The 20,883-nt window shown below is 42.3% G+C and overlaps 1 protein-coding gene across 3 annotated transcripts in view; it reads left to right on the forward strand.

Moving 5' to 3' along the window:
• Nucleotides 1–20,883, forward strand: part of LOC139755394 (protein rolling stone-like) — a 414,311-nt gene that overhangs the window by 305,468 nt on the left and 87,960 nt on the right. For 2 of the 3 annotated variants that reach the window (XM_071673655.1, XM_071673652.1), the window contains exon 1: nt 11,444–11,576. The gene's annotated coding sequence lies outside the window, so the exon portion shown is untranslated. Of the gene's footprint in view, nt 1–7,664; nt 7,834–11,443; nt 11,577–20,883 lie in introns of those variants that run through there. The other variant, XM_071673653.1, reaches the window with a different exon arrangement.

The following is a 20,883-nucleotide window of genomic DNA, read 5'->3' on the forward strand; positions in this document are numbered from 1 at the left end:
AATGCCGCAATGATTTCCAAGTTAATTTTGTTACATATATCGACTACTGTAGCAAGTTTTGTAATATTTGCAGTATGTTAGCACTAATCATAGTAATATCTTATGTACTGGTCAGAAAGATGAAACGTTAAACAGTAATTTTTGCTGAAGCAATCAACCTCTGAAATTTATTTTTAGGTCATCCAATGATCAGAAGTAACGAAAAAAGAGCAATAGTGGATCTGTTCCCTATTATTTACGCAATCGCCTCTATCTTCCAGTATCCACCTCTCCTCACAACTCAGTCTACAAGCGTTCCAAAAAGATTTGAACAGATTCGAATCTCTGTCTATCTATATCTCTGACACCCGTTCCCTCAGGGAACTCCATCAAGGGGAATGGCTATGGCAAAAGTCTCCCTGACCTTGCTTGCCTCCCTCGCATGAACCATTCCACGCATTCGTCCTCTAATTCCCTCCCTCCAGTGCTCTTCCATTCTATTTCCCTATTTCACCGGTGGTCTTCCTCTCACTCCAACCCTCCTAATCGTACTATCGTTACACTGCACTTGTATACTCCCCTTCTTGCATTCTTTCCACATGCCCTAACCACCTCAAAGTATTACGTTTCACCAATTGTACCACTCCACGTTTTATTCTTTTTGTATTCTCTACCATACCAAATCTCTCATACTCCCCTTCATTTGTTTCTTCATTCTATTTAGTCATGCCAGATGTTCTTCTCTAATAGCTTATTTCTACAGCCAAGATTCTTGACCTCCGTGACTCATTCCATGTCCGAGATTCGTTTGCATAGGTCCGGGTCAGGCGGGCTGTGCTGTCCCTCAATTCTTTCTTCACCCCTACCTACACCCTTACCCTTCGTTATTCTATTAAGGAACCCCTCAGTGACTCATCTACTCTGTGCTGTTCTATTCCTTATCTCTCCTTTTACATCACCAAGTATACCTAAGACAGCTCCCAAACACTTAAATTATGTCGCCTCTTGCAGTGTTTCTCTCCCCATATCTGTAATACAGTTTAGTACACTTTCTTATTTCACTCTGTAGGGCTTAGCAAAATCTATATTTTCACTCTGTTTCCTTTCAAACACCTTCACCTGATTTTTACTCGCATCTAATTTCAATCGCCTGCACTTACACACTTCTGCACCCTCTTGCAAATACAGAGTATCATCCGCAGACAGGCTTCTCACTAACCACCATACCTCACCAGCACACTCCATCTCTGCATCCCCCCTTTCCCTAATTTTGCTTTCCTCTCTCTTATCACTGCATCCATGTATATTAGAAAGAAAAAACACGGTGACATCACTCTGACCTGCCTCACACCCATGTATAAACAGAAACTTTCGCTCAGGCTCTCCATCCACTCATATACACATGCATTTGCTCCTCTGTAGAAGGACTTGAATATTATTCAAACTGGACGCAGGACTGGAGTGATTAGGTACAGCTCGTGCTGCTGGGGAATGACGGAGGGAGGGGGCGATTGTGTGTGTGTCAGAATATCGAAATTCAGAGAAAGAACTCTTTACTCTCCCTAAACCGAATAAAACTTGAGGAGTGTGTGGCATGTTAACCCTGAACACCTTCAAGTTAACCTCAAGAATTCGGTATAAAAACAAAACCAAAAATGATATGTGAAGGAATCAAGTACATACTGCTTATTTCACCCACATTATGCAGAGATCAGTCCTATTTATGTGGTACTGCTATATTGCATTTTTGTGTGAAATCTTTTGAATGATGACAAAAACTTTATTTTTGACACTTATCGCCAACTAAAGAAATGAAAGAATATCAATCGTTTGAGCATCAGCACATAATGGGCAGCCATAAGACATAGAATTACCTAATGTATATGATTTGTGCCAGATCACCTACCAGAATCATCCAAAATTAACCACCTAAGATGACTTATCTCTACCCAAGTTTAGCCAGAATCATCATCCGTCCATTACTAAGCAATCCTTAAGGAAGCTATTACTCTTCTTATCTGCTGCTGGATGTCCAATTAACAAGGGTAATCTTATCACACTACTGGTTGCCTCATCTAGTCGTAACATAGTATGGTAGCGTTGTCGCAAGCGGGGCACTTGTGGCCATAGAAAAAGCTCTACCGTAAAGGCACAGTCTAGTCGTCTTATGAGTTATTTTCTTATCTTTGAGAATTTGGCAGTCTCATTTACACGTTCTTTCCTTATCTTTGAGAATCTAGTAGTCTTGTTTGTAAGTTCTTTTCCTAATACTGTTTAATAGTCTTGTGTATAAATTCTTTTCATATCTTTGAGTGTCTAGCAATTTTATTTATACAAGTTCTTTTCATATCTTTGTCAAACTTTCTTCGAATAACACAGCTGATGGATCTGAGATGAAAATACAAAGTTGTTCTTGATGATTTTCTGGGCGCATATTTGAAATGTCTGATGTTATCTTTGGTGTTTTAACGTGAAGGGAAAATAAGCGCAAAACATTTAGGTTAACGAAAATTTCGCTTGTAGACTGATACCTCCTCGCACATCACTGTATCAGCCTGAGTGATCAACAGTTCATCATGAAACGTACGTGATATTTAGTAACAAAGTTATAAAAGTAGACTACAGTCATATCAGAACTTATGATAACTAAAAGTGGTAGTGTATCTGTTAATTAGAACATGGGCTTGAACCACACGTCAATACAAACTAAGACGTTAACTTAAACACTTCTAAAAGATATTAATTTGTGAAGGCTTTCAGCAATTACAGTCGAGTTTAGGGTGTCACAAATAGTACCGTAACTTCTAACTCTTGTGAAGCTTCTGTGTATATTCCGTACCAAATATTTGCTTTATTGATATTCCAACTGTCTTTAGAAACATTATTTCACAAGAACTCATGAAAAAAAAAGTGATTTAAGATCCAACCTATGTCGTCTGAGCTTTTCTGAAAGCTGTCGAATATCCTAGCTCGCTACAACAGACGGTTAGAATATTTCAGTCTGACCCGACGTAACCGAACACGACAAATGACCGCGAGACCTATAAATATTCTCTTAATAGAGTGACCTCCAACCCTAAGCCTCACTGGAATATAACCGTCGGCAAGGATTTGCGCCCTCTTTTGATCTGCTGCGTGCAAAAGCTTGGAGCAGATTCTAAGTTCATTCCAGCCTGCTGTAATAGCCAAGAATAGTTGTTTGGTATTTTGAATGATCTAGTGAAAACCAGAGTTAACCGTTCTTAACCTTATACGTTCATGATTTTCATGACTAGCTTCTCTACCCAATTTGGAGTTCTGTTTAGTACAACATGAATAAGTAACATTTATATTCACCTCTTTGTTAACTATGGTGGATAGGGAAACCTGGGAAATCCCAGCAGGTGATTGTGTGTAGCTGTACTTGTGTGGTTAGATTAAGCTATATAGCTTTGGAGTCTGATACTATGAAATGGGAATATTTGTGATAGATTGATATTGCTAAGGACACATATTGCTAAGGACACATAGTTAACGATGAAATGTGCTGGAAGAAATTTGCTCGACTTTTTACTTATGGTACATCAACATTAACTGTAGAAGATATAAGGAAGTGTGATAAAGCGGTAGATAGGAGATAAACAGCAGAGATATTTCAACCAAAGAGATGTCACATGTCAACGTCTTTTAACAGATTGCAGCAACCACTCGAACGCTGAGTTTTGAGACAAACAATTTGAGAAAATTTGGAAATGAAATCTACTAATTGTAACCCTAGAGTTTTGTAACGTGAGATTATAAGACAGAATAACTTGAGGTACAGACAGTAAGCTATCCGCGAGGAAAGTTGTAAAGTGGAAAAATGTCAGACTTGGAAAATGCATGAAATTGGTGATAATGCAGTTGAAGGAGTAACTACTAGTAACATTCCCATATTGCCATGAAACTTGCTCATAAGAACAGAAATGTAGCCAACATGACATAGGTAGATGCAAGTTTTGTGGTTATGAACCGAAATTAGAAAATAAAGGAAAAGTGTCTAGCTAAAGCCAGAAATTCTGTCGTGTGGGAAGAAAGGGCGTTATAAGAACAAATGAAAGAAACTCGGGCAACAGGACGAAGTAACTCAGAAACGCCACAAGAGAAGACCACCTCAGATCCTGTAAACTCAGATTCTTGCAACTCGAAAATACTGAAAGACTTATGCAAGCAACAAGTTGGGAGGCTAGGTATCCACGGTGTCAACTCTAGATGCCAGAGCGAACCAAAGAAGACAGATTGTGCTGGAAGATGGACAGCTATGCTATAGTGTGTGTTATTGAACTTGCTTGAGTTGAAGTAAGTGTGCAAAGAAATACATAATGATGATAAGCCGTAACTGAAATGTACAAGGCGTTTTGACTACTTATGGTGGTAATGGTCACTTAACAAGGGTCATATCGTATGGACATGTTATATCCAAGTATCCCTCAAAAATTTATGTTGATCTTATATTGTTAATGAGAAAGCTTCTCCTTTGTTGAGTAGAGACGCACGTAAGCTATTAATGGTACATTTACAGTTCAATTGGGGTGAAGTGTTTGTAAATAATAACGCTGATGTACCGAAAGAAATGCTTAAACGTACTTAACAGCTTAGAATGAAGATAGGCTTTTTCAGATTGTTTTATTGCTAGTTCAAATATACCTCCGCGCAAGGTTCCTGTTACTTTGAGATAATGATATATAAAGCAGATGAAATGGTGAAAAATGGAGCCATTGTAGAACGAACTGAAATTTTGTAATGGGTAAACAGTAAGGGTGTCGTTGAAAATGGTCATAAGGATTGGTCGAGATCCTAAATCTTTATATAAAGCGTCATAAGACCGCGCGGTTGCCAACTGTTGAGGAAATCCCAGCTAAAAAGGTGCTAAACTGTCTTAAGTACCGGATGCAGCAAAGGGGTTACGGTAGGTGAAAGTAGACTACCTACATTTAGTGCATGTTGTAGAAGAACTTGAACCACAATCTTTAAGCTTTTGAGCACTTGCAGTTTGAAGTGAGGCGTCCAATACCAGAAACATAGGAACAAGAAAAAAAAAAAATTGTTAGGCTTACAAAGTTACACATGGAAGCAATTAGATAAGTTTCATGTATGTGTTTCTATCTTTCCTCACATGCAAAAGATTTCCCAAATGATGAGCTTACTCAAGCACTTGAAGTGTATCCTTTACTTGAAAAAGACAAAATTGAACTGAACTTAGTGCACTCTACTCCAAAAGAAATTTTATAAAATAAAATAAAACTTTATTAAAAGTTCTGAACAATGATACTTGACCGCTAGCATTCCCTCAAACTGTAAAGCTTATGCAAATTCTAATGGTACCGATGAAAACTGAAGAAGCAGAAAAATGTTTTCAGACTTGAGGTGAATTAAAACTTTTTGTGCATTGCTGTGACAAACAATAGATTGAATGCCATAGGAATGATATTTGTTGAAAATTAAATGATTACAGAAATTAAAGAGGAATTGAGTGATAAGGTTATTGATATCTCCGTTACTTAACCGTCGTATGGGTGTCATATTCAAGTAGTCTTTGTAAAAGAGATATACGATTTATATAGCTATACTTATTGTAAAGGTCAGGTTAGGTAGGAGGAGTCAGTCGGAACATTAGGTTAGGAGCCTCAGCAAACACTGCGTTAGACTGGCCCTCTGCCAGTGGCCTGTTAAGGGTGAGGCATTAAAGGCTAAGAAGCGGCACTGGAGTTCACTAGTTATGGAGACTCTGCCGTGGCCATCCCCTTGAGGGAGTTCCAGAAGGGAGCAGGCGTCAGAGATACAGAAAGTTAGTAAACATTTACCAGTTTTGATATTTTCATGACATGTCATCTGCTAACCCTCTTGTGTGCGTGCGTATATATATATATATATATATATATATATATATATATATATATATATATATATATATATATATATATATATATATATATATACGCACACACACGTATTCCCTGCGCGTCGTAGAAGGCGACTAAAAGGGAGGGGAGCGGGGGGCTGGAAATCCTCCCCTCTCGTTTTTTTTTTTTTCTTAATTTTCCAAAAGAAGGAACAGAGAAGAGGGCCAGGTGAGGATATTCCCTCAAAGGCCCATCCTCTGTTCTTAACACTACCTCGCTATCGCGGGAAATAGCGAATAGTATGAAAAAAAAAAAAAGAAATATATATATATTTATATATATATATATATATATATATATATATATATATATATATATATGTATGTATTTATATGACCAAAGAGTGCGGTTGTTTAACAACAAAGATTGGAATAACTGCCAACCATCAATTTTACGTTGTCTGGTCGTAAGAGAATTTACTCTGATTACTCTTTCTTCTCAGGGCAGGTGAACAGTAATTTGCTTCATCTTGTATGATAGTTTATTCTTTACCGAAGATGTACCCTAGCAGGAAAGGACTGCAGCTCGACCACTTTAGCCAACCACTTACCTTGATGGACAAGGGCTTGTTAGGATATTATTTACGGCTTTTCCCAGAAATCCGCGTGATATAAGCTTGCTTAAAATTTGCCTCCAGCAATTTGAGATGATTGGTAAACTGGGCAGCAGTGAAGTTTTGGATGAACATGATGGTTTCACCGTTCTGTTCAAGAACGGTTGTGCTCAGGGGTTGGTTTCATCATGTGTTGCCAAAGGACAGCCTATCCTATATGCAACTCGCTGATACACCGGTGGCTCGAGCATTCGTTGTTACAACTGATTCATGGCCAGAATGAATTAGCTGCATGAGATGTTGGTAAACAGATGTCAGAATGCAAGTTGCATGTCGTGTCATTAATTCAGAGACTGAATGACTTACAGACTACATACCCAGTCTCTGATTGTGTATAAGTGCAGAGGCAAATTCGTATCGTGTTGCATGTTACGTGGCTCCGATTCTTTTCCAGAACTGGTAAATTTATTCATGATTTTGCATCATGAGTGATCAGATACTGTAGACTGACTGTGCGATGGATGTTTATAATGAAATATGCCATACTTATGAAAAGTGGGTAGCGCATTAACGAACACACGCTTTGAAGTAAGTTTTTAGGAAGATAAAGCTTTTGGCTTAAGATCGCTCGCTCCATCTACGAGAATCTCTCTTGGTAACAACAGCACAACCTAAGTTTTAACACACAGCCTAGTTCAGAAAATCACGTTTAGTTCACACATCCATTTAAAGCTTCATAGATATCATACTGCATTTTAATGAGTCAAGAAGATCCATTTAATTGGTTGTGGATAGCGACTGTTGCCTGTGGATTAGGGTACACGAATAATCCTCATAATTACTTCAAATGTTAATTGATTTTGCATAACATTACTTTGAAGGTTTGACGGCAAGGTTTTGACGAATCGATACCTCTCTTAGCTGTATGATCTCCTTTACTGTTGTGATACCAAAAGGCTTGAATATCCGACTTGGTGAAATGGAGAGTGAAGTGTTTTTTGGTAAGGCCATCACACCACTCTTTATCCACTCACAACAGTGTTACTTGAGAAGCGTAGGTTATTCAGTGGTCTGTTTCCTGGCAATGAAGCTTTGAACTTTAATCAGTGGACAAAACATGATTGTAGAGGAAACGGTGATGATTAAAAGATTATTATTGCCCTAGATACCCAAAGGTACTCAGCTTGACCATTTTGTTTTTTTTTTTTCAGAAGTTCCGGAAAGAATATTGCCCAGTAGGAGGGCTGACAACTCCCAAAGTCTCTCATTTAAGCAGTGACAGACGAACCTCATAGGATCTCATTCAGCGTTCTCCATGGCTTGCCCCAGGAGGTACACGCAAGTAAGGACGTCGAAGCAAAGAAGCATGGAAAGACAGAGGTAAGTGGAAGATAGATAGGTTATGACTGGTAAAGGAGAAGGTAAGTGTGAATTCAATGTTTATCCGAAAGCTTAGTTAGGATAAGGTAGGTAAATGAGAAAGTAAGTGTGATTTCCGAGTCTTTAGGTGAAAGCTTAGTCTTCGATCTCTTATGTGAAAATATGACCCGTGGAAGGGATGAAGGCACTTCACCAAAGACCATGAGCCACTGAAACAAATGGGATGATTGAATGCCATTGGAAAACATTGTAAAGGATCATGTTCTTTTGTTTGCAGTAGCAGAGGGACTTACTGAAGTAGGTTTCTTCGTTTTGTCATTATTCGTTTTCGACCAGCTGTATGGTGAGTACTCTATTATAATGATGAGTCACTTCTTAAGACTGAAGATCGTCTTGTACGGAGAGAATTTCCGATGATTCCTATTTTTCTTTTTTCCCCAGGGAACTTTAAATGGTGTTGTCCGTATGAGAGATACGAAATAGTGGCAAAAGGCTGAGAGGTAGAGTCAGTTTTTCAAATTCTTGTGTGTTGAATGAAGCGTTTTTGTTAATTTTCATTCGTTTGTTATGAGGTACCTGAAAAGTTGCCTAGAAATCGTTTGCTTGATTAATATATGTACTCTTTTCACCTTACGTAAGTACACATATGCACGAAAAAAAGATATATGATAAATAGAATGTCTGAGTAAACCCCCTACAGTTATGCACACCACAGCGGTTTACCATGAAAATGTAACTATATACAAATCATAAAAAGAAAAAGCGATTCCATCACTTGTATGAAGAGGTAATTAGATTGGATTTACCCATTTGTGGTTACTTCAGCATACAGGAGGGGAAGTATATGCTTGTAGATCCCTAACTCTTAAAATTTTACCTCTTTTTCTTTTGTCTCACTTACTGTCGCATCAATTACCTGGTACCAGACCTTCCATTTCTGTGATGCTTCGAATTTTTCTTTTTTTTTTCCATTTTATCGTTGGTTAATTTTTCGATTTATTCTTTAGTTGATGCTAGCCTTCTTGACTGAATGAAGTACTTCACACTAACACAGGCTGATCGACCAACGAGATTTGGTCGATGTAGTCAAGTCTCCCATTCTCCATCTTTTCCGAGATAGACAAGTTTATAGTAAATTGATGACTTTCTACCGAGGAGTGATTACTTACGTGAGAAACTGCAGTTTTAGGGAAAGCAGGTTCATGTGTAACAAACTAAGATTCTTAGAGTTCAACGAGATAATGAGCTCTCTCTTGGACATAAGACGAAGGCTTAGTGGATTTTTTTTTTTTTTTATCTGTACTGCCAGAAATCATTTGAAATAATATTGCTTAGAAGGCTGATTAAGAAGCTGGATCAATAGGTTGGGATAAGGGGAAACTCCTTCAGTGGATGAAAGATTTTCTCAGTGGAAGGGATAAAAAAAAAAACCAAAAGGATGCATGTCAGATGAGCCATCTGCCAATGAGTCGAAGTGACCGGAGGAGTGCCACAGGGTTCTATTATGGGACCGTCAGTCTTCTTGATCCATATCAGTCACTTGACTGGCCTCCTCACTTGAATGTGTTTGTAGATGATGCAAAGGTCATGAAGGGAAGTGAAAAGCGAGGAGGACTGGATGAGGTTACAAGGGACCTGCAGACTCTAAAGATGGTCAGACACATAGATTCAGCCCGAGCTGAAGTAAAGTAATGAGGATGGAACAGATTGAAAGAAGGCCTCAATATGATTATCATCTAGCTGGAAGTAAGCTTCAGGATTCTTTATGTGAAAAGTACTTGGGAGTACATAGTCCCTAACCTGTCGTCAGTCCCACATTAGGGGAATAGTTAAGGACATAAACTGTCCGCTGCTGGCAAATATCAGAATAGCTTTCGAGTATGTAAATGATAAAATATTTAGAAAACTGTTCACATCCTACGTAAAGCCCAAACTAGGATATGCTTCGCAAGTTTGGTCACCTTACTAGAAGCACACAGAGATAAAGAGAGGTGTCCAGGGGATGGCCACAAAGATGGTGTCAGACTTAAGAGCTGAGTTACAGATAAAGACTCGAGGCTTTGATTTTCTACACTTAAGAAGAGAGAAAAGTTAGGGGTGACCTGATCACAACTTTTTTTTTAGTTTTGAAAGTTGATTGGCGTTGACAGAGAACATTTTTTTTTTTGAGAGAGAGAGATGTACGAATGGAACAACCAGATAACAACTTAATATCAAGCAAGAAGCAAAAAAATCAAAAGATGTAAACAAGTGTCTCATGGTATGAATGGTGGATAAATGGAATGTAATGACTGAGGATTTTGTTAATGCTAACAGCAGACACGACTTTGAGAAGTTATGTGATTGTAGAGAATGTCGAAGTATTGGTGCCCCACGAGTGTGTATAATAGGATGTTAATTGAACACACACACACACACACACACACACACACACACACACGCCATTTAAATAGCAGAGGTATTCCACATACAGCGGAAATAAGACCCAGATAAGATTCTCTGTCGATGGTTTAATTGTAGTCGTAGGGTCAAGAGTTGCCAACAGAAGAAACCTCATCGGCAGGTTGCAAATACTGTACTTTACCAGAAATATCTGTGCCATGCAACAAGTAGAGCCTTAGAGACAGCTAGAAGGAGAAGAGAGACATCATAACAAACAGCACTGGCTCGAGAAATAACGGTCCTGATCAGTCTACTGCAAAACGTAACGAAACCTCAACTAAAAAAAAAAAGACTTTTTAAGGTTTGAAACTTAAGAGAAAATACGCCGTCAGCAAGTTGGGCGAAGGGCGTGCCTAACAAGTTACTAAGTGAAGAAGATGTGAATGCAGCGATTCGAAAATTTTCGTAACATACAGAGGTGAGAGACTATGAGAGATGGGACAACCCCCCTTCCCCCGCAATCATTGTGAAACACCCTTCCCTTTAGCGCTAAAAAGAAGGTAATTGCAAACATGCACGCACCATCAGAATACACATACCACACAGACGCAAGCACTACAGAGGGGGGGAGAAAAAAAAATGAACGGGACGTTTTGATTAAAATCGATTCAGTTCAGTGTACTGTTTACCTTCCATCAGGTATGGCCGTTAGGTAGGAACCATAGAAACAGGAGTGAACAGCTAGGCACCAGCTACACAGCCCCTCTCCTCCCTCCCGAGCTCCTCCTCCACCTACTGTCCACTTGGTACATCCTCGTTACATGTCAAAAGCTCTCCCACTCGTAATTAATTCGTAGATGATTGTGTCGCAGTAGAATATAATCTGATCATATTCACGGAGAAACTTCACTTGTTTTTCCCTATCTTTCGGGTCGCCTCTGTTATTAGCCTAGACTCCTCTGAACATAGGGTAGCAAGGGGCGGGGTTTGTAAGGACATGTGGGCGGAGCTACCACTGAGCGTTGCCGAAAGTACCATTGATAATATTTTCTCTTGGGCGCTGTTATCATTCTTGGTTGTTGTGAGATAACACACCCATTAATGTATGATTGTTGATGTAAGTCGTAAGCAGCAGTATCGTACAAGTTAGGCGGTTATTTAAGTGCTGGGTAATGAAGAACATTGCAACTTACCACGCGTGCGCGTTGGCAATGTTACGGGGCTGCCTGTTTACATGTGCTTTGCTGCCTTGTGTTGGTTGTCACAGAAGTGATTTGGTGCTTAGACTGAACAGGTCGCTACACCGGACCACAGAGGACTTGTATCTCGTAGTATTCTTCTAATCCTTCTTTTATGTAAAGGTTAGTTTGTATCAACTTTTATTTCAAGGTTCCTCGTTACCTTTGAAGTCGGTTACCAATTACCTGATCATTGCTTTAAGTCTGATATATCAACTGCTTGGGAAGGTTACTTTGTAAGATCTCTTGCTAAGGTTTCAAGCAGGATATGAAAAAAGGAATATTTCAGAATTGCTCTGTGGTCTTTGTCGCTGGTGATATAAGCTGTTCGTGTTGTAGCATTAGCGAAGAGGGTTCATACACCTGTTTTGCCAGATGTATAACAGTCTAGTTGTAATTTTATCTGTTGTAGGATAAACTACTAACAGAATGGTAGTACATTTGTGTTGGACTCTTGGATGCATTTATTTCTCCTAGTTAACATGTGTCGACGAAATATGCACACTTTAGGAACATATCTGAATGAATTATTTCCCCCCTTGAATTTTCTAAAGTTGATGAGTTAATGAATAAAAACACTACAGTTGTGACAAGTAAGATGAGACTTACAATGAGTAGAGAAACATGATATGGTTTAGGGAGGGAAAACAAGAAGGTAAGGTGTGAGAGGGGTTCGGTGTGATGGGTGGAAGGGCAGCTAGGTGTTGTGAGGGGCGAGACTGCAGCCAGTGTGTTGCAAGAGAAGCTGTTGTATCTCCGAGAGATAACAGTTGTGGTAGGGAGGGGTGAGAGAGAGAGAGAGAGAGAGAGAGAGAGAGAGAGAGAGAGAGAGAGAGTATGTAGCTGGTGCAGTAGTGACGAACGAGAGATAGCAGCGAGTGTAGTATAGAGATACTGATTTGTGTGGTAAGGAGTTAAGAGATAACTTGTATTATGAGGAACTAATTGCAGCTGGTGTAGTGAAGATTTGGAGATGGCAGGTGTAATGAGGGATAGCAGTTAGTGTAGTGAGGACTAAGAGTTAGCAGATAATATAGAGACGAGAGATAGCACGTAGAGGAGAGAGAGGGAGGAGAAAGAGTAAACAGTTGATGTGGTTAGGAGTTAGAAACGACATTTAGATAAGAAATTAGAAGGCAGTTAGTATAGTGTGTGTGTGTGTGTGTGTGAGAGAGAGAGAGAGAGAGAGAGAGAGAGAGAGAGAGAGAGAGAGCATGTACTGTACTGAGTGGGGGAAGACCATGTAATAAAGAATGTCAGAGAAGTTGCTGCTGTGAGGACAAGTTGATCGTAATTGCTTCGTTGAGGAAAGCGACATAACACTTGTTGAAGATGCTTGTATAGCAGAGTCACTCGTATGCTAGTATGGGAGTATACACTTTCAGGTTAAGTATAAGTGTTCTGGCATATGGGAACGGGAAACACGTAAGGGTGAATACCAGTGATGGTGCCAAACGCTAGGTTAGGTTGCCAAACAACCAAGTACAACTAATAGTAGTTGCCAAACTCCGGGATGGTTGCCAGACTACCAGGTACAACTAGTAGAGGTTGTCCAACGCCGGGAAGGTTGCCAGACTACCAGGTACAACTAGTAGAGGTTGCTCATCAGTCAATTACAACTACTAGAGGCTGTCAAACGCTAGACAAGTTGCCCAGCTCTCCTGCACAAGCATGAGAGAGGTTGTCGTATGCTGGTGAGGTTGCCAACCACTAGAGAGGTTGTTAGATACTAGTAAGGTTGCCAAATACTAGGGAGTTTGTGAAACACGAATGAGGTTACCAAACAGAAAAGAGGTTGTCAAACACCAGGGAGCTTGTGAAACACTAGGGAGGTTACCGAACACTAGGGAGGTTGTCAAACACTAGGGAGGTTGTCAAACACTAGGGAGGTTGTCAAACACCTGGGAGGTTGTCAAACACCTGGGAGGTTGTCAAACACTCAGGAGGTTGTCAAACACTAGGGAGGTTGTCAGACACCAGGGAGGTTGTCAAACACTAGAGAGGTTGCCAGACACTAGGGAGGTTGCCAGACACTAGGTAGATTGCTAGTGATGTTATCATTTGTTGTGTTGATATGAATATAAACAGTGATGATGATAGTGATAAAGCATGAAGATGATGGTGAAAAAATGTGTGAAGTGATTCAGCCTATCTTCACCTCTTCCTACCTGGTCAGCCCGTACTTAACCCAAGGCCAATAAAGCCACTGTGTATGGAACCTTATTTTCCTGTCGTGTGGCCTTGTATGATCTGAGCCTCTTTCATCATCACAGCGACCTTATGTCGCCTCAGCCCAGGGTTTTCCCGGGTGCTTTCCAATGTCCGAGGGGATGTGGCCCTTGATGTGACGCTCCCATGCTTGCTCGCCTATATCGTCTGAAAGCCTCAAGACTTTTCCTCCTTGTAGCTTGCATTGTTGCCCCAGTCCATCCCTAAGAGAGGAAACCGTTTTAGCATCACTCTCTCCAAAGTCTCTGAAACTATCCTCACGTCACTTAGAACCCCAAGAACCCCCATACCCTTCTCTCTCTCTCTCTCTGATCACCAGTTAGGCTTCAGCAGTACGAGGTCAGCTTGCGATCTCTCCAGAATGATTCACCTCTGGTCCTCCTCCCTCAGGGATTTTAAATTAAACATTTCTCGTGGCCTCCTTCACCTCCGAAGCATTTGCCTGAATGTAGCACATGTCTTTGCTTTCAAATCTTCTTTCGTTTATTTTTTTTTTCTCCTTTTTACCTGTTCGCTAAAACGTAACCTCCCTGTTTGGCCGATCCTGATGGCGTCTTTCTTTCGCCTTTCCCTAAATCATCTTCTTTCCTCAACGTCCAACTCTTGTGTACTCAAACGCTGATGAATTTATTTACCCACTTCAACTCGCTTTCCGTCCCCTCCTCATTCTTAGACTGTTCTCTCTCTAGTCCTGAATGTATTCTTTTTTTTCTCTTGATTCGCACCTATGCAGCAACTCAGAATACAAGAAGCGATAACATTTTTAATATTGATAGTGTTATGTGACAGTTTCTCCCTGTCTCGTTCTAAGAGCCACTCGTTTCGCTCTCTTCAGTCTCAGAACACCACAGTTCAGCACGATGTCCTCCAATATACCAAGAGATACCTACATATTCACCATCACCAAAGCTCTGAGGGTGTTGTATAGATGTCGTGATCAATTTTCTTGTGAGCCGCGATTTCATATCTGCAGGTGTTGTATTCGCCCTGGTATGGATTACTGCTCAACACCTGGGATGTGTTTTTCTCCGTTCACCTCCCTCTCTTAGCGAGAATGGAATCAGCCGCCTCCCGTCTCATTAATTCTCAAGGGAACACCTCTTTCCGACCATCCCCTTTCTGTCCACCGCGATGTTCTTTTGTTCATGTAAGCTGCCTGCGTGTGTCTATGTCAACCAAGGCCTGGACCCCGAGGCTTGCGTTTGATCGCTTCTTCCCATAGTGTATACATGTGGGGACCAGCCATACGAAGATTGACGCACGATACCTCCTCTCTCTCTCTCTCTCTCTCTCTCTCTCTCTCTCTCTCTCTCTCTCTCTCTCTCTCTCTCTCGTTTCTCCCTCTTCCTTTGAATTAGTTCTACAGACGCTTGTAAAGTCCTGCTGATTACTTTTCTTATTCGTTTTCTTTTACTTTTGTCTTTCTTTATGCCCGAGGTGGCCTTGAATGGGGAGAGGTTTTATCCATGCCTTATCGATGTGGTAGTAAAGAGGGTATGTATGGGAAAGATATAAAGAGGGTGTTCTGAAATGTTTACGACATAAGGAGAGGATGAGTGAAGAGGAGGTGGAATGATGGAGATTGAGCGTTCGGATTCTGTGAACATGCAGGAGGGTGTGAGGCGTGCATGGGACAGAGCGCATTGGGGTGATACGGTGTCCAGGGAACGACGAATTGAGTGTGCTGTACCAAGGGATATGAAGCGATTGGGAGAAACCATAGGAAGGTCTGTGGGGCCTGGTTGTGGATAGCAGTCTCTGGTTTCGTTGCATTACACATAACAATGTGAAGAATTGCGGCAGTTTTTTTGTTCCTGGCGCTACTTCGCTACTGCGGGAAACTGCGAAGACACACACACACACACACACACACACGCACACACACACACACACACACACACACACACACACACACACACACACACACACACACACACACATACATATATATGATAGTAATGACACCTAGGGTTTGACGGGACTTCTTCTGCTTATAGTTACAGTCAGTCATTTCTGTACATCTCGTGTAAGATTTGAGCCACGAACTTTGTAACACCTGACCAGCGCTGTCCCCAGACAGTCCAGGTGGCTGTGGGAGACGTTGTCCCCAAGACCACAGACGGAGCAAGACGAGCGTCGCACAAACAACACAAGACATTTCCTCGGTTCAGACATTACCCTAAAAAAGCTTGGGGCAGGATGCGGTTATCTTTAGAATGGGATAAGAATCTGAACAACCACAGCGAACTGGTCTAGTAAGTGCGGTGACTACCTGGGGCCAGAACGAACAGTATTACAGTTCACGAATGAAAAGCTATGATAGTGTACAAGACACCACCTCAGGCTTTCAATGTATCTAAGAATGTTAATACTGTACTATACGCTATACGTATAAAATCATTTCCCTCATGTTTTTCGTATAATCATAAAGGATTATTCGATGTACACACACTTGTTCTCCCCAAACGTAATTGCAGTGAAGAATGATAATGCTATAGACACAGGTTCAGTTCACACTGAACACCGTATGCCAATGTCATGTCCAGACTGCGTGTCGCCAGTTCTATACGTGGGACGCAGACACCGCCACTTGAACCCCTCTGGTCCTGCCCTTATGGGTCGGGTCAAAGGCCAGGTCGTCGTACCTAAGGGTCGTGCTGTTGTCTTCAGGTGTCGCACCGTCTTACTTTGGGGGGGGGGGTCGTAATTGCTCTCAAGGGTCGTACTGTTGTCTTCAGGTGTCGCATCGTCGTGCTTTGGGGGGGGTCGTAATCGCTCTCAAGGGTCGTACTGTTGTCTTCAGGTGTCGCATCGTCGTGCTTTGGGGGGGTCGTAATCGCTCTCGAGGGTCGTACTGTTGTCTTCAGGTGTCGCATCGTCGTGCTTTGGGGGGGTTGTAATCGCTCTCGAGGGTCGTACTGTTGTCTTCAGGTGTCGCACCGTCGTGCTCAGGGGGCTGTAGTCGTTCTCAAGGGTCGTACTGTTGTCTTCAGGTGTCGCACCGTCGTGCTCAGGGGTCGTACTGTTGTCTTCAGGTGTCGTGCTCAGGGGGTTGTAGTCGCTCTCAGGGGTCGTACTGTTATCATCAGGTGTCATGCTCTGGGGGTTGTAGTCGCTCTCAGGGGTCGTACTGTTATCATCAGGTGTCGTGCTCAGGGGGGTTGTAGTCGTTCTCAGGGGTCGTACTGTTGTCTTCAGGTGTCGTGCTCAGGGGGGTTGTAGTCGTTCTCAGGGGTCGTACTGTTGTCTTCAGGTGTCGTACTCAGGGGGCTGTAGTCGTTCTCAGGGGTCGTACTGTGGTCTTCAGGTGTCGTACTCAGGGGGGTTGTAGTCGTTCTCAGGGGTCGTACTGTGGTCTTCAGGTGTCGCACCGTCGTACTCAGGGGGGTTGTAGTCGTTCTCGAAGGTTGTCGAACCATCGTACTCAGGGAGTGAGGTATACAAACATAGCGTGAATATGGCAGAAATTTCCTGGTGAATAAAATGGAAGTTTAATGAAGAACACTTCTTATTTTTCTTCATTACTGTACTATATACCTGGCTTGACGTGAAGCGATTGCTCGGTTATCCGTAGAGTTTAATGACACGAATCGTCGTTAATGGACCCCCGGTAAAGACCGGGACAAAGGCATCTGTCGAAGATATAGACAGAAAACTGGAAAGGTGTCTGGGACGAGGGAATGTGTGTGTGTGTGTGTGTGTGTAGCCCCGAGAACCTCATGTGTCACGCGTGTTAGTAACGCTCTTGACTGTAGTGTTCTTGGATACGAGTGCACGACTACCCTCCCTGCCACCTGTGGAATGTTGTCAGGCCCCGGAGAATGACTCGTCCGCCACCTGTGGAATGTTGTCAGGCACAGTGCTTATAACCTGCCACCTCTTCCGTGTTTTTAGAAACAGAGCATATCACCTGCCACCAGCGGGATGTTGCCATACATGTAACACGTCATCTGCTACCTGTGGAATGATGTCAGAACACGACAAACCTGCCACTTGTTAAATGTTGTCAGACTCCTGCCTCGCGTAGAATGTTGTCAATCACGGAGCCATTGACCTCCCACCTGTGGAATGCTGTCAGACACGGGGCATGTCTCCTGCCACCTGTAGAATGTTGTCACACGCGGGTTGAGATACCTGCCACCTGTGGAATGTTGTCAGACACGAGACAGAGCACAGTTATCTACCGTGTGCTGTTGTCAGACATTGGCCAGAAGATGCCTGTATTGTAATAGCTGTCTGTACTATGATGGTAAGCTCGTCTTATACCGCGCTTGATCCTAAAATGTTACGTTGTATCCGGGACTCGCGACTACATTTGCCTCTTTAACATTTCGTTGTATTTCTCGCAACGTATGGTGGAAGTTGACAGTGAAATGATTCATAAACATTTATCTGTAACTTAATAATGGAGGTGGATGGTGATACAATCAGTGAACATTTATCTGCAACGTTTATTGTTCTTAGTTTATAACTTGTGAATGGAGTTTGATGGTGCAATGACCGATTGAACTCTTTGCCAACTGGTTGTTTATGGTGCGGGATCTTCTAGTGGTGTCTGGGGGTTGGACGATGATGCTTGTGGAGGTGTTCCTGTGCCAACTGGTGACTTGAGTCGTAAGATCTTGTGTGGATCTGTCAAGGGGTGTCATGTGTTAAGTGTGGACTCCTCCACAAGTTGGTTTACCGCCACACACACACACACACACACACACACACACACACACACACACACATATATATATATATATATATATATATATATATATATATATATATATATATATATATATATAATACTCGCATGTAAGGACTGTATAACCACAATATCTCAATTGTCTTCTTTGTGATGAATCAGGAAGTGTTCAGTTCCTTGTACTGTGCTTACCTCTTTGGTGTTACTTCCATTGTAAGTGTTCTCCTGTGTATCTATAACTAGTATAGAAGTCTGTGTCATGAACGTGTTCAGAGTTTTCCTTACGTCCTGTTCGTCACTGATTATCACCTTGTTTCTCACATCCTTTATAAACCTCAAGAACTTTTTATCCTCTTCTCTTTCCTTTCTCTGTTTTCTTCAGATGCTGAAGATTAAGGAGAGGTAAAAATAAAAAATCTAGAAACCAAACAAACGCCTCCGTCGTTTGCCTGTGCAGAACTCCCAGGGTCCCCACGCCCCACCCTACAGCATCCCACACACTCACGTAATTCCGCAGCATTCGTGGCCACCTAGTTAATGAAGGGGAGCCCCCAGGACGGTAATAGGAATGACCACTAGATCCCTAATGCTAAATCACCCATTGAGGGCGGTTAGGCACTCTGGCAGGTCGTTAGGGAGACGTGATTGGCTGTTGTGGTTCGATCCATTTGAAGGGCTGGGTCGTCCATTGTGTGTGGTGCCCCGCGGAGTCCTCAGTGGGCGGCTTAGAGGGGTAGGGTGAAGACTGGCTGGCGGGTGCTTGTTGATGGGGTGAGTTGGTAGAGGGGTGAGGGAAAGATGAGAGAGAGAGAGAGAGAGAGAGAGAGAGAGAGAGAGAGAGAGAGAGAGAGAGGCAGTAGGGACAGGCATACACAGGATTTAGGTAGAAAAGAGGGTCAGGAGCCCGATAGAATACCTCTCGGCGAGTACCTTCTGTAAAGTCACACCCTTCGGCACGACTAGGGGGTGGGCAGAGAGAGAGAGAGAGAGAGAGAGAGAGAGAGAGAGAGAGAGAGAGAGAGAGAGAGAGAGAGAGATGGACGGAGAGGGGGGAGGGATCAAAAACGGTGTTTGAAGAGGACTGAAACAAACAGACAGACCCGTCGGCATACAGAGAGGCAGGGTGGTTAGCGGGGAGGGAGGGAGTGAGGCAGGCAGTCATACCGCTCAGCACCGAGACAGACGCAACACACACTAACGTACTCACACGAACAGACGTACATCATCGTTGGTATGTGTGCAGCTGGTGGCTGTGAATCAGTGTGGTTAGTGGCCCTGACGGTTCCATGACATTTTGCGTGACCTAACAAGTGGAGGTAATGCGCTCCTTGACCTTCAGTAGGGGGGGTCACGACTGTGTCTCATGAGTAAGCCAGATGATAAAAGACCTGATGGTCTGTGACGTGGTTTTCTGCTGGAGGACAGTTGTACACAGGAAAGACATAACAGGAGACCTAATGGTCTATGACGAAGTTATCTGCTGGAGGAGAGTAGTACATGGGGAAGACATAACAGGAGACCTGATGGTTATGAAACAATCTTCATCTGTATAGTTTTAGACACGTTAGTAGAGTACCAATTTAGGATTCGAGAAAAAAAGGAAAGCCCTCATTATCTGGTCATGATATACAATATCGAAGGACAGTATAGCATGCTACTGTACCATCTCTAAGTACATGCTAATGTACAATCTAACAACAGTATGACATGATAATGTACTGTCTCCAAGGACAGTATGTCATGCTACTGTACAGTCTCTAAGTACATGCTAATGTACAATCTCTAACAACGGTATGGCATGATAATGTACTGTCTCCAAGGACAGTATGTCATGCTACTGTACAATCTCTAAGTACATGCTAATGTACAATCCCTAACAACAGTATGATATGATAATGTACTGTCTCCAAGGACAGTATGTCATGCTACTGTACAATCTCTAAGTACATGCTAATGTACAATCTCTAACAACAGTATGACATGATAATGTACTGTCTCCAAGGACAGTATGTCATGCTAATGTACAGACCCCAAGGACAGTATGACCTGATAATGGACACTCTCCAAGGACACCATGTTTACGAAGACGGTAAGGCTCTCTCTCTCACTGACGCTGTCTTGACTAAGCCTCGGTTAAACACCTCCTTGTGAACCTTGGCCAGCCACAGCCTCTCTATGAAGCTGCCGAAACCAACCTGGGAAGTTACCTGTATTAGTATTCTCCATCAGGCGCTGTGACGCAGCCGTGACGAACATAAGAGAAGGAGGGAGTAAGAGATATATATGTCTTCAGTCTCCAGACTCATGAGTACCTAGTAACGTGAACACAAGTGCCTCGATAGAGAAGAAGTACCTAGAATCGAACCTTTAAGATCCCTCTGAGCCCAGGGTTTCGAACCTTAGGCACAGTGTGACGACCCTGGAACAGGTCGGTACGAAGTAGGGTATGGTCACATGACCTTTTGACCCCGACGCTTAAGGTGTCATATGAGAGACCAAGACATCACA

The sequence above is a fragment of the Panulirus ornatus genome, chromosome 19 (assembly GCF_036320965.1).
Source record: "Panulirus ornatus isolate Po-2019 chromosome 19, ASM3632096v1, whole genome shotgun sequence".
Lineage (NCBI taxonomy): Eukaryota > Metazoa > Arthropoda > Malacostraca > Decapoda > Palinuridae > Panulirus > Panulirus ornatus.